Source organism: Sceloporus undulatus, chromosome 1 (genome assembly GCF_019175285.1).
Source record: "Sceloporus undulatus isolate JIND9_A2432 ecotype Alabama chromosome 1, SceUnd_v1.1, whole genome shotgun sequence".
NCBI classification, from domain to species: domain Eukaryota; kingdom Metazoa; phylum Chordata; class Lepidosauria; order Squamata; family Phrynosomatidae; genus Sceloporus; species Sceloporus undulatus.
Genome location: NC_056522.1, coordinates 206,197,734 through 206,209,294, shown reverse-complemented (window position 1 = coordinate 206,209,294; position 11,561 = coordinate 206,197,734). Strand labels below are relative to the sequence as shown.

General features: G+C 40.3%; 1 protein-coding gene across 1 annotated transcript in view; it reads right to left on the bottom strand.

Moving 5' to 3' along the window:
* CHN1 (chimerin 1) overlaps window positions 1–11,561 on the bottom strand; it is a 131,656-nt gene that overhangs the window by 23,349 nt on the left and 96,746 nt on the right. The gene's annotated exons all lie outside the window — the stretch shown is intronic.

Here is an 11,561-nt window from a genome sequence, read left to right as displayed (position 1 = left end):
TTTAACCAGCTTCAAAACGGAGTTGAAGACCATCCTGTTCAGAGAAGTGTTCCCAGGCCTTGCATAATTCTCGCTTGCCTTCCCGGATGAAGATTAACCATCCATTATGAAGCCAAGCCCTCCCTCCAGTCTAGCTGCCTTGGTCCAGGCCTTGGAGGTAGAGAGGAACTGCTGGACTTCATCCCCTTCCCCACCACTACTCCCTTCCCTTTTTGTGTGGTGTCTTTTTAGATTGTAAGCCTGAGGGCAGGGAACCGTCTAATTAAAAAGACTGTATGTACAGCGCTGTGTAAATTTACAGCGCTTTATAAATAAAGGTTAATAATAATAATAATAGTAATAATAATAATAACAGAATCTGTTAAATTGCCCGCTTCCAGATCAGCTCTTATCAGAGAGATTTTATCTGCAAAAAAAGCCATTAAAAGCATCACAGCAGGCTATAGTTGGTTCCAGGATGGGAGGTTTTAACCACCCTGAACAGCTCTGCTGGACGAGACTCTGCAGATGCAATATGTGCAGCATAGAAGGATTTATTTGTTGCATCTATTGCCACTCCATAGGGATCCAAAAAGTTTCTATGGCGTGTCTTGTCAGATAAGCGTTGATGTTTCCGCCAGTGCGCTCTAGTCATTGCATGGCCCGCTTCATTTTACGAAGGTCTTGCATGTACCATGGTTTCCTATTAGAAGCGGTCCAGAAAGGACACTTGGGAACGATAATGTCTATAGCCCTGGTAAGATCGTTATTCCAGGTATCAACCAAGGCTTTGACAGAATCGCTATCATTTCCAACCATAAAACCTTCTAGGGCTTCCTGGAACCTAGCTGGTTTCATCAGCCTTCCAGGGCGGACCATTCTAATAGGTCCTCCACCCCCGAGGGGGATATGGGTAGTGGCCTTTAGTTCCACTTTGACCAGGAAATGGTCTGTCCATGACAGAGCAGAGATCCTAATCACTTCTGCCCATGGCTGTTTCTGATCCGTACTAAAGACCACTTCGAGTCTGTTACATGCACAATGTGTTGGCCCTGAGACTAATTGGGACAGGCCCATGGCTGTCATGGAAGTCATGAACTCCCGATCTGCATCTGTTAGATCTGCTGAGCCGGATTCGAAGGGAATCTTGAGGTCCCCCAGGACCAAAAGCCTGGGAGACTCCAGCACCAGCTCCGAGACCAGCTGTGTCAGTTCGGCCAGGGAGTCTGTTAGGCAACGAGGTGGACAGTAGATCAACAGAATCCCCAGACTGTCCCTACTTGGTAAGTACACAAATTATGAACATGCAATGGGCATATTTGTGGTTCAGTGGAAAGGTTAAAGCCAAGGAAGGTTTTTCTTCAGAATGTTGTTGCTTGTATAATCATCTGGTGGACAACATGAGTACAAACAAAAAAACACCCACTGATGCAAAGAAGGATTCAAGGCTAAGAATGAAAGTGAGAAATAAAGTACAGTCGGCCCTTCTTATACACGGATTCAAGCATACATGGTTTGAAAATGTTCCAAAAAAGTATAAATTTACCTTGATTTTCCATTTTTTATTAGGGACACCATTTTGCTGTGTCATTATATTTAATGGGACTTGAGCATACACGGATTTTGTTATACACGGGGGATCTTGGAACCAAACCCCAGCATATAACAAGGGTCCACTGTATGACTGCCATATCCGCAGCAGATCTATTCCCATGGTTACAGCAGACAAGTGAAACTCTGGTTAACAGTGAATGCCATATTTCCAGCAGAAGCTGGCTACAGAGTCATACTGGATGCCTAGAGAGGTGGTCTCTAGAGGCATCTGGAGGTCCTCCACCTGACTTTATGGTAAATCTCTGCTGGAAGTTAATCACAGAGTCACACTGGAGAATTTTCAGATTCCTAGAGAGACCTTTTCTCCCTGGATGCGGTTACGTGAAACAGTACTTACCAGTCCTGCAGATGCAGGGGTCGTATACCCACTATGCTAAGGCTGATTTTGTCATGATAGAGTTCATGCTGTACCACAACATTCTTAGCACAGAAAATCACCACCATTGCTAATCAATGTGTTTTCTTTGAGCTTATTCATTCAAATGTAAGGTGTTTATCAGACGAGCTCTTAAAGAGGTACTATTCCAGTGTGACTCCTCTAGCTGCCTCCTGTTGCATGCTGGGATTGGCAGTTTTAAGGAGGGGTATTTAGAATTCTCAGGCAGAGAAGTTCAGCTCCTTAAAACTGCCAATCCCAGCATGCAACAGGAGGCTGCTAGAGGAGTCACACTGGAATAGTACCTCTTTAAGAGCATAGTGTGATAAACATCTGAGTTTGAGTTTTTTTAAATCTCTAGATGAATAGTTAAATAAAACCAATGACTGATTCATTCCATCTTACTAGTTATGCCAATCTGTTACAGCAGAAATGGCAAGGAATACTGGGATGCCTAAAATCTAACACTGGCCACATTTCAGCAAAAGTTTAGCAATCCTGTTGATTTTAATGGGAAAGAATTAAGCAAACATTTAATATCTGCTTACATTTATTTCCTCCACTCTACCGTATCTTCACACCAATGCTTAAAATTAGGCCAGAGTAACAGAGCTTGGCTGGAGCAAGATCACCCAGTGAGTTTCACACATCAATGGGGACTTGACCCAGGATCTCCCAAGTACCAATCCAATGCTCTAACGGTTATATCATGCCTTGATACAAACTATCCATTACACCACATTGCTGCTGCAGTAACCTCTTGACAAGTGTGTATATAGTATTTATTTATTTATTATAAAAGTTGCTGTCTGTCTTTCTACTAAACTTAGTCATAAATTTCAGTAAGGCCTTTGACAAAGTTTCCCATAACATTCTTGCAAACAAGCTTGTAAAATGTGGGCTAGACAAGGTAACTGTTACATGGATTTGTAATTGATTGACTGTCTGAACCCAAAGAGTGCTCAACAATGGCTCCTTTTCATCCTGGAGAGAAGTCACAGGGTTCTGTCCTGGTCCCAGTGCTATTCAACATCTTTATCATGATGACAGAATTGGGGGCATACTTATCAATTTGCAGATGCCACCAAATTAGGAGGAATAGCTAATACTCCAGAGGACAGGATCAAAATTCAAAACAACTTCAATAGACAAGAAAGCTGGGCCAAAGCTAACAAAATGAAATTCAACAGCGATAAATGTAAGGTACTGCACTTAGGGCAGAAAAATAAAATGCACAGATATAGGATGGGGGACACCTGGCTGAATGAGACTACATGTGAAAGGGATCTTGGAGTCCAAGTAGACCACAAGTTGAACATGAGTCAACAGTTTGATGCGGCAGCTAAAAAGGCCAATGCGATTTTAGACTGCATCAATAAAAGTATAGTGTCTAAAGGGAAGTAAATATCAGTAAATATCTGAAGGGATGTCATACTGAGGAGGCAGTTAGCTTGTTTTCTGCTGCTCCAGAGACTAGGACCCAGAGCAATCGATGCAAGCTCCAGGAAAAGAGATTCCACCTCAACATTAGGAGGAACTTCCTGAAAGGAAGGGCTGTTCAATAGTGGAACAAACTCCCTTGGAGTGTGGTGGAATCTCCTTCCTTGGAGGTCTTTAAACAGAGGCTGGGTGGCCATATGTCGGGGAGGCTTTGATTGAGAGTTCCTGCATGACAGGAGGTTGGACTGGATGGCCCTTGTGGTCTCTTCCAACTCTATGATTCTAAATGAAGAAAAAGTGAAGAGAGCAAAAAAATAAAAAACGGTCTTTCGATAGTGTTATTTTTAATTTTTATTTAACTGTTACTAATAAACTAGATAGATTGTAGTTAAAGAAAAGACCGTAGTTAAAGAAAAGACTTAACAGAGAGAAATAAAGGGTTAGGGCATCATATAACTGTCCTACAGGAATGCATATCACGTCACCAGACAAGATGTACCTTTAGTGTGCATGTTCTCTATATTAATCCCTGCTTTCCATCTGTAAGCCCTAGTCTTTTGGCCTATGAAATCACATTTGGAATAAAGAGTGAGCCCTGTGGCATGTCTCCTTCTTGGGGATTCTTTCCCCAATAGTCCCCAATCCTACCTATAGCCTTTAAGTTTAAGGGCGCTGAATGTAACAAAGCAGAGAGTGTGACATAGTGGTTTGGGCACTGGGCTATGATATGGAAACCAGGGTTTGATTCCCAGCTAGGCCATGAAACCCACTGGGTGACCTTGGGCATGTCACATGCTCTCACCCTAAGGGGAAGGCAACAGCAAACCTTCTCTGAGCAAATCTTGCCAAGAAAACTCCATGACAGGTTCGCCTTAGGGTCACCATAAGTCAGAAACAACTTGAAGGTGCACAACAATAATAAGGGAGAAGCCAGAGAGTACCTAAATAAAAGGGAGAGTGTACTGGGACATCCAGGAACAAGTGCTGACATTTGGGGGATCTATACCATGGAAAGCTGTTGCAGCATAAACTGTCATGCAGAAGATGGGTGGGTTGAGATTTTTTCTTCTTGGTCTGTTCAAAGCAATACAGTCTCTTCCTTGCCTTGCAATGAGCCAGCTGTTGTGTGGGAAGCTCAAGTTCCCTACTAAATTCTACTCCCCTTTTTTTCTTCTGTAGATAATTGATCCAATACAGGGAGAGGTGTGATACAAATAAATATTATTATTATTATTATTATTATTATTGTTAAGCAACTGATCAGTGGAAGGTATTTAATTAGTTAATTAGGCTCCCTTTGAATGTTAACAATTATTACCACTGTTAAACTTTTACAGTTTACTAATGCCACCTCTTGTAAACATCCCAGAAAAAAATTAAAGCATGAGCTGAACATGCTTAGCTAAACATTTTGTGAAATAAATATCATTTCCTTTTAATGACTTTATATTTTATCAATATTTTATTAAAAAATTATACTGTATTCAGAAAGTCACATAATCCAAGGAAATATCAACAATTTCTCCCTCCGTCCCTTCTACGACCCTCTTAACTTCAATTATTCCCTTTGGTTATACAGAGACAGTTGACTAATCTGGACATAAAAGTCATTCAGGAGATCTAGGGAAACAAATTTTAAAATATGTAGGAAAGGATTGATTTTCTGATACTATTTTTTTTTTTAAAAAATGGTCGCCAAGACTACTCCATTCTTTTCTTTTAGACAAAACTGATCTGGTATACATACTGAGCCTGCCTTGAATTGTGGCCAACAACTTTGTTCAGGACATCAGAGGACACTGGGACATTTTGCAGTGGGCACTCCAGCATCCTTCATTACTGCATATAAATAGCAAGTTTATCAACAAGGACAGCAGCAGGACTGTATGCTGAACAGCCAAATTCTCTTTTTTGGCCCTCACTCCTTCCCAGTTGAAGTTCTGTCATTGCTTGTTGACTTTCCTGTGGATACTCAAGGTGTCAGCAGGAACGTGAAGAAGTGGAAACTGTATTTTAGTGGGGTTACAGGCAAATTGGTACAGGAAGTGGAAGACAATGGATCTATATTCCTTTGAAGGATAAATTGATACCTAAACAGTACAACACAAAACAACTTGTATATCAACATTTGCATCTGAGTAGTTTTATGATGTTGGTATTTTTGGAGCCAGCATGGTGCGGGAAACCCACTGGGTGACTCTGAGCAGGTCACATTCTCTCAGCCTCAGGGGAATGTAAAGGCAAACCCCCTCTTAACAAAGCTCACCAACAAAACCCCATGATACATTTACCTTAAGAGTCATCATAAATTGGAAAGAACGTGAAGGCACATAACAAGAACAACAATTTTCTGATTATTGTTTATAGCATTTTATGATATTGGTTTTGTTGTATATGTAGTTACTGCTATGGTCCACTTTGAGTTTCTTTCTTTTTAAAAAAATAGGCAGGAAATACACCACTGGCACTATCACTACCATTTTACTAAAGAATATACATCTCTTTCAGAACCCTAAGTTACAAATCCTACAAAATCGGCAGCCAAAAGCTAATTTTTGTAGCTATATATAGATATGCACATGATTATTATACAAAATCTGAGAACGAAATGAATTAGTTTGGCTAGGAAGCTCTAGCTAATTTGGAGGAAAAGCTGCTGACGATAAGGGGCTGTGACACACCATATCAAGTCCTTGAGGCAAGTGCCTTGGCTGCCTCATTAAAGTCCTTCTACACTTCATCACATAGGGGAGCTTTCCAGCTCCTCAGGCCACGCACGTGCAAAAGCAGAAGACTCACAAGCAGCAGTGTGTCAACGCTAGATTCGCCTAAAAAATGTACACAGAGGTTCTTGTTAACTAGGAAGAAAAAGTCTATTTTCATAGTCTTAATAATGTTTTGAAATCCAGACAAAGCAGTGGGGTGTGTTACTTTTGCATTATGCATACAGCACTAATGAAATGCCAATGATGAAGAGAATAAGCACAGAGTGAAGTCCTAAATGGAACCAAGTTGCCTTGTATCCAGTTCACCAGTAGTTTTTTTTTTTAACCAATTAGGACTGAGAACAATTTTTAAAAGAACTGTGACTGCAAGAAGCCGTCAACTGTAATTAACATGTGATGTAATGTAAGCACTGAATTTCATTTATTTTGACTAGCATTCACAAGAATGTAGACACAGACATGCTATACTCTGGTTGTCATCAGAATGATTGGAATGTAAAAGATTGGTTTTGATGAACATGATGAGTTTACTCTAGATCTGGACTTGTTCAACTTCTGGGTACTGCTATCATGACCAGATAGGCCCACTTTATTTGACAGCTACCCAAGTGTAAGTAACTGGAATACTTCAGTGTGAAAAACAGGTATTTGTACATCAGTTTATCTTCACAGACATTAGACATGCAAAAGGTAAAGAAAAACAGAACAAACTCAGCCAACGTCCTGTAGGTAGTGAATGATAAACTCTGGACTGAATCTATACTGACTGTGTGGCTCTAATAGCAAAACTGCTGAAATGCAAACATTATTTTGCTGTCTGCAATGTGTCAGCTCAGGAACTGTGGTTCAAAAAGATTTGCTGATTGCAGGAATTCAGTCAGAAGTAGCTGACCACAGTTAGACAGCTTCAACACTCTGGTACCAAAAGAGACATCAGGTCTGGTTCAGAGCCTGTGAAAACTTTTAAGACCAAAACTCCCTTTACTGGAGGAGCAGACATGTTACATCTGGTCCCATGATTCTAGAGATTTCTTTTGTTTAAACAGAATGACTGAAAAAACCTTGAAGCCACTGGGAATGCAGTTTGAAAGACCAAGAGCTTCCTAGCCCTGACATTTCTGAGCTATTTTCCCACCAAAAACACCTCCCTGCAAAGCCTGTGGTTCTCTAATAGGAGAAAAATGAATATCTGTACCCTTTTTTGTTATTGAGGTATAAGCGGTTGTAAGGGAGATTTGGATCTAAAATGACACAAAAGCAAGAATTAAGAGCTTTCAAAGGATTATGAAACCTTACTCCTACACAGAGGACACCCCTTTCAAACTGTGGTTTCAATGGCTATGTTTTGCACTCAGACATGTCATTTTAGCAACTATATATAAAGTTGAAGGCTTTCATGGCTGGCATCCATAGTTTTTTGTGGGTTTTTCGGGCTATGTGGCCATGTTCTAGAAGAATTTCTTCCTGAAGTTTCACCAGCATCTGAAGATGTCAGCCACAGATGCTGGCAAAACGTCAGGAAGAAACTCTTCTAGAACATGGCCACATAGCCCAAAAACCCCACAAAAAACTAACTATATATAACATTGTTCTGCCACAGGCTGCCTAGCAGGCCAATATCTAGTTTGTCAAATTTCACTTTGAAAATAGCATATAACACATTTAAAAAACAACAATTATGTTTTACATGTTTCTGAGGCCTATTTTGTACCTGCTTTCAGGTTGTTTCTTGCCACTAGAACTCCATCACTGCCATGCAAGCTTCATTATTCTGTGTAAATTTCTAGGCATTTGAGGATTTTTTTAAAAAAAGTAACTCAGAAAAAGAGACTCTCTTCTTCATATGATATTTGCTTTAGTCACAATGTCACATTGGCAGGGTAATACCCCACCCAGTTCTCCCAGCATAAGAACTTGACTTACTGTAATTCAACAAAAATAATTTTCTCAAATAAGGCATTCTCTGCATTCTTATAAAATGCCAGGTTTTTAAAAGCATTTTATGAAGAAGTCCCTTTACAGTTAAATCAGTTTAAAATCTTTCAGTGTAGATGGACCCAGCATGCCCATTAACTATGCATCCTCAAGCCCTGCAGCAAAAATAATGAGTGCCACGCGGCTGGATTGCTATCAAGTCTTTTTGCTGTGCAGTGATTCAGTGATTCCAAATAGGAGAATCCAAACATTTTTGTTTTAAAAAAGTTCTTTAAACCATCTTGGCAGGGTCTCTAATTTAAAACAAACAAGGTTTATATTATCTGATCAAGTCATGGAAAAATGTACATTACTTAAACAAGATGGCTCCTGGTTTTTGTTCAAAACATGCTATTTGATTTTAATTCTTTGCCTGTTTTAATTTTATATATCCTAGTGATCCTAAGAGTACTGTAATGGGTTTCTATGCTCCATACCCTAGAGACCACCCTCTTCCCCTATTAGCCATCATAATCTCTACAGTTAACACAGAGCAGTCTTTTGATAGTGCATCCTGTGTATCAACTGTGATTGGTGAGGGCACACAGATTCTTCTCTTCTGTCCCTCATCATTCCCATGAAGTTGTGCTAAAAGCAGTGTTGTTCAAACTCCAATTTAAAAATAAAATAAATTTCATACTGTTTGGTTGCCAAGGAGACATTTTAGCTGTAGGGTTTATTCCCCATTTTTACATGATTTCAGCATTCATCAAGTCTTCCAGTCAGAAAAAAATTTATAAAGCAGTCACAAACCTGACAGAAGAGGGTAGGATATGCATTTACATGCATTGGAAAATCATCAGAAGTACTCATAACATTTCTGGATAAGTTACCTGACATTCCTATAGCACTGATATTGCAAGGTGGTCTGCTAAAGTGCACAGCAACTGCATCATGGTTTGCTTTAAGGACTGAAATTAAGAAATCAGTAAAATCTAACAGGAATACTGTTACGCATATTTTAAACCTGGGTGAGCAACTCTGGTGGACCTAAGGAACCAATTTTCTGCTTCTGGGACTCTCTGAATGCCACACAGGCTGTTAAAACACCAACCCAACCTATGCAAAACCAAAAACCAAACCCCTAAGCTAAACAATTCAAATACAAATCTGGAAGTGGTTGGACATCCATTTCTGGGTTTAAAAAACAGGGCCGCTGCAAACCTATTTTAAAGGTGAATCCCTGAGAGAAACTTCACCCTTTTCTTGGGATTTGAAGGGAGGAAGCTGTGGCCCATAAAAATAGCCCCAAGGGCACATTTTGCCAACTCCTACTTCCATCCTTTGGAAATCAGTGCAGCTTGAATCTATAAAGCCACCAGGTCTGATCTGATCTTGGAAGCTAAACAGGGACAGCTCCAGTTAGTACTGTACTCAGATGGGAGACTGCCAAAGAACAGGTTGTGTAAACCAGTGATGGTGAAACTTTTAGAGGCCAAGTGCTCAAACTAACCCAAAACCCACTTATTTATTGCCAAGTGCCATGTCCCTCTGGCTTTCCAGTAACAAACTCTGGCAAACTCTGTGCTGGGGCGACGGCACATGTGCCCACAGAGAGGGCTCTGAGTGCCACCTTTGGCACGCATGCCATAGGTTCGCCATCACTGGTGTAGACAATGGGCCGGAACAGACAGGCCAAATAAAGCTGCTTCAAGTCACTTTGAAGGTATGCTGTTTAAATGATGCATGCATCCTAAGAGGCCTGAAGCCGCGCCAAAGCCAAGCTTTATTTGGCCTGTCTGTTCGGGCCCAATATTTCAGAGGAAGGAACTGGTAAAACCACCCACAAAACTAAGGAAACCCTATGAAAAAAAAATCCATGGGGTAGCTGTATGACAACAGGTCACTTGAAGGCACACAAATGTGCACACACACAAGATCTCTACAACATGAAGAGGTAAAAAGGACATAGATTTTCCCAAAAGCACCAGAGGAATATGAAGTGCATCATCTTGTATACAAGATATCAGCAAGACAACCTCCTCCTGCCTGCAAGTTATATTATAATTGATGCAAAATTTTGAGTTTGGGGGATAATTTGTATGGTGCTGTTTGTATGATATAAACACTTCATATTCATTACACAGATCTAAATCCTAACAACAAACCCATAGTATTGCCCCTCTGTGCTACAGAGAGAAAAGTCATTTACTTATATAGTCAGCTCAAAGAAAAAACAAGACTCAAAGGCTTCCCAATTCGCACCCAGATCTTTTAAACAATTTCTTTAGATTTTAAACCAGGGGTAGGCAACTTAGCCCTAAATTCTGTTGTTAGTCCTGAGACAGAGTTGAATCTGTTAGATTTATCTATGTGCTCACTCATCATTTAACGATCAAGTCAATGGGTCTCCTCTAGTTCAAATTAAGAAACAGAATTTTAGCCCTGGTGACCTCTACATGTTTTGGTGTACAACTCCTACAACTCCATCTAGTGTGGCCAAAGTTCAGCAACTACAGGAGTTGCAGTCCAAAATATCTGGAAGGCAACAGATAGAAATAATCTGCATGCTAGACAAAGTACAACCTCTGTCCTCCAGGCAATACTGTATTATAATAAAGTACCATCTAATATAGCAATGACTCTCCTAAACATCTGCAGTCCAGAGCTCTGTGTATATTCAGGTGTGTGCACATGTGTGTCTTATTCTGATTTATTCTTGTGGAGGGGAAGGGGGGAGAATTCACGTGTGCATTACACTTGTTGTTCTGTGCCTTCTGGTTGTTTCCAACCTATGACAACTCTAAGGTGAACCTACTGTGGGTTCTTCTGGGGTTCAGAAGGTATGACTCGTCCACGGTCACCCAGTGGGTTTCCATGACCAAGTGGGGAAACAAACCCCTATCTCCAGTGTCTTAGTCCTGCGCTCAAAACATCACACCACGCTGGCTCTCACACATTATATTATTGAATGACACATTCTGCAGGCACACTGGAGGCCCCATTTCTAAAACTGATCATTGTACTGGAGCAACTGACTGCTGACTGTTTTGAAAGGAAAGGATACAGAGATTTTATGTAAGGCGACAGCAAGGACCACATTTTTATACCCTCACCACAACTGCCAGCATCTTTTTTATAACATAAAATCATTGTAGTATACCCTTTGATACGGCAGTTTCTAGTCTTGTAAAGTCCTTAATTAAATATGCAACCATTTAATTAGATGGGTGAAAAAAGCTGTATATTAATCATATTGGAAGAGGGTACCCACCCCAAAAAATATAGTTTTCCTCAGCTGTTAAGAAAGAAATAAGCCATCACATTAAAAAAAATTAATCCAGAAATGATTAGAGGCTACATAAGAAAACTATGCTTAAATCTAGAGTTATCAGCTTTAACAGCCCTCTCGTAAAGATGTACTCTTTTCATCAGAGTCACTTTATTAATGAGGGAGGAAATATGAGCTAGGAAGTAGAAGAAATGTAGACCATCTGCTGTGTCCAGATGCA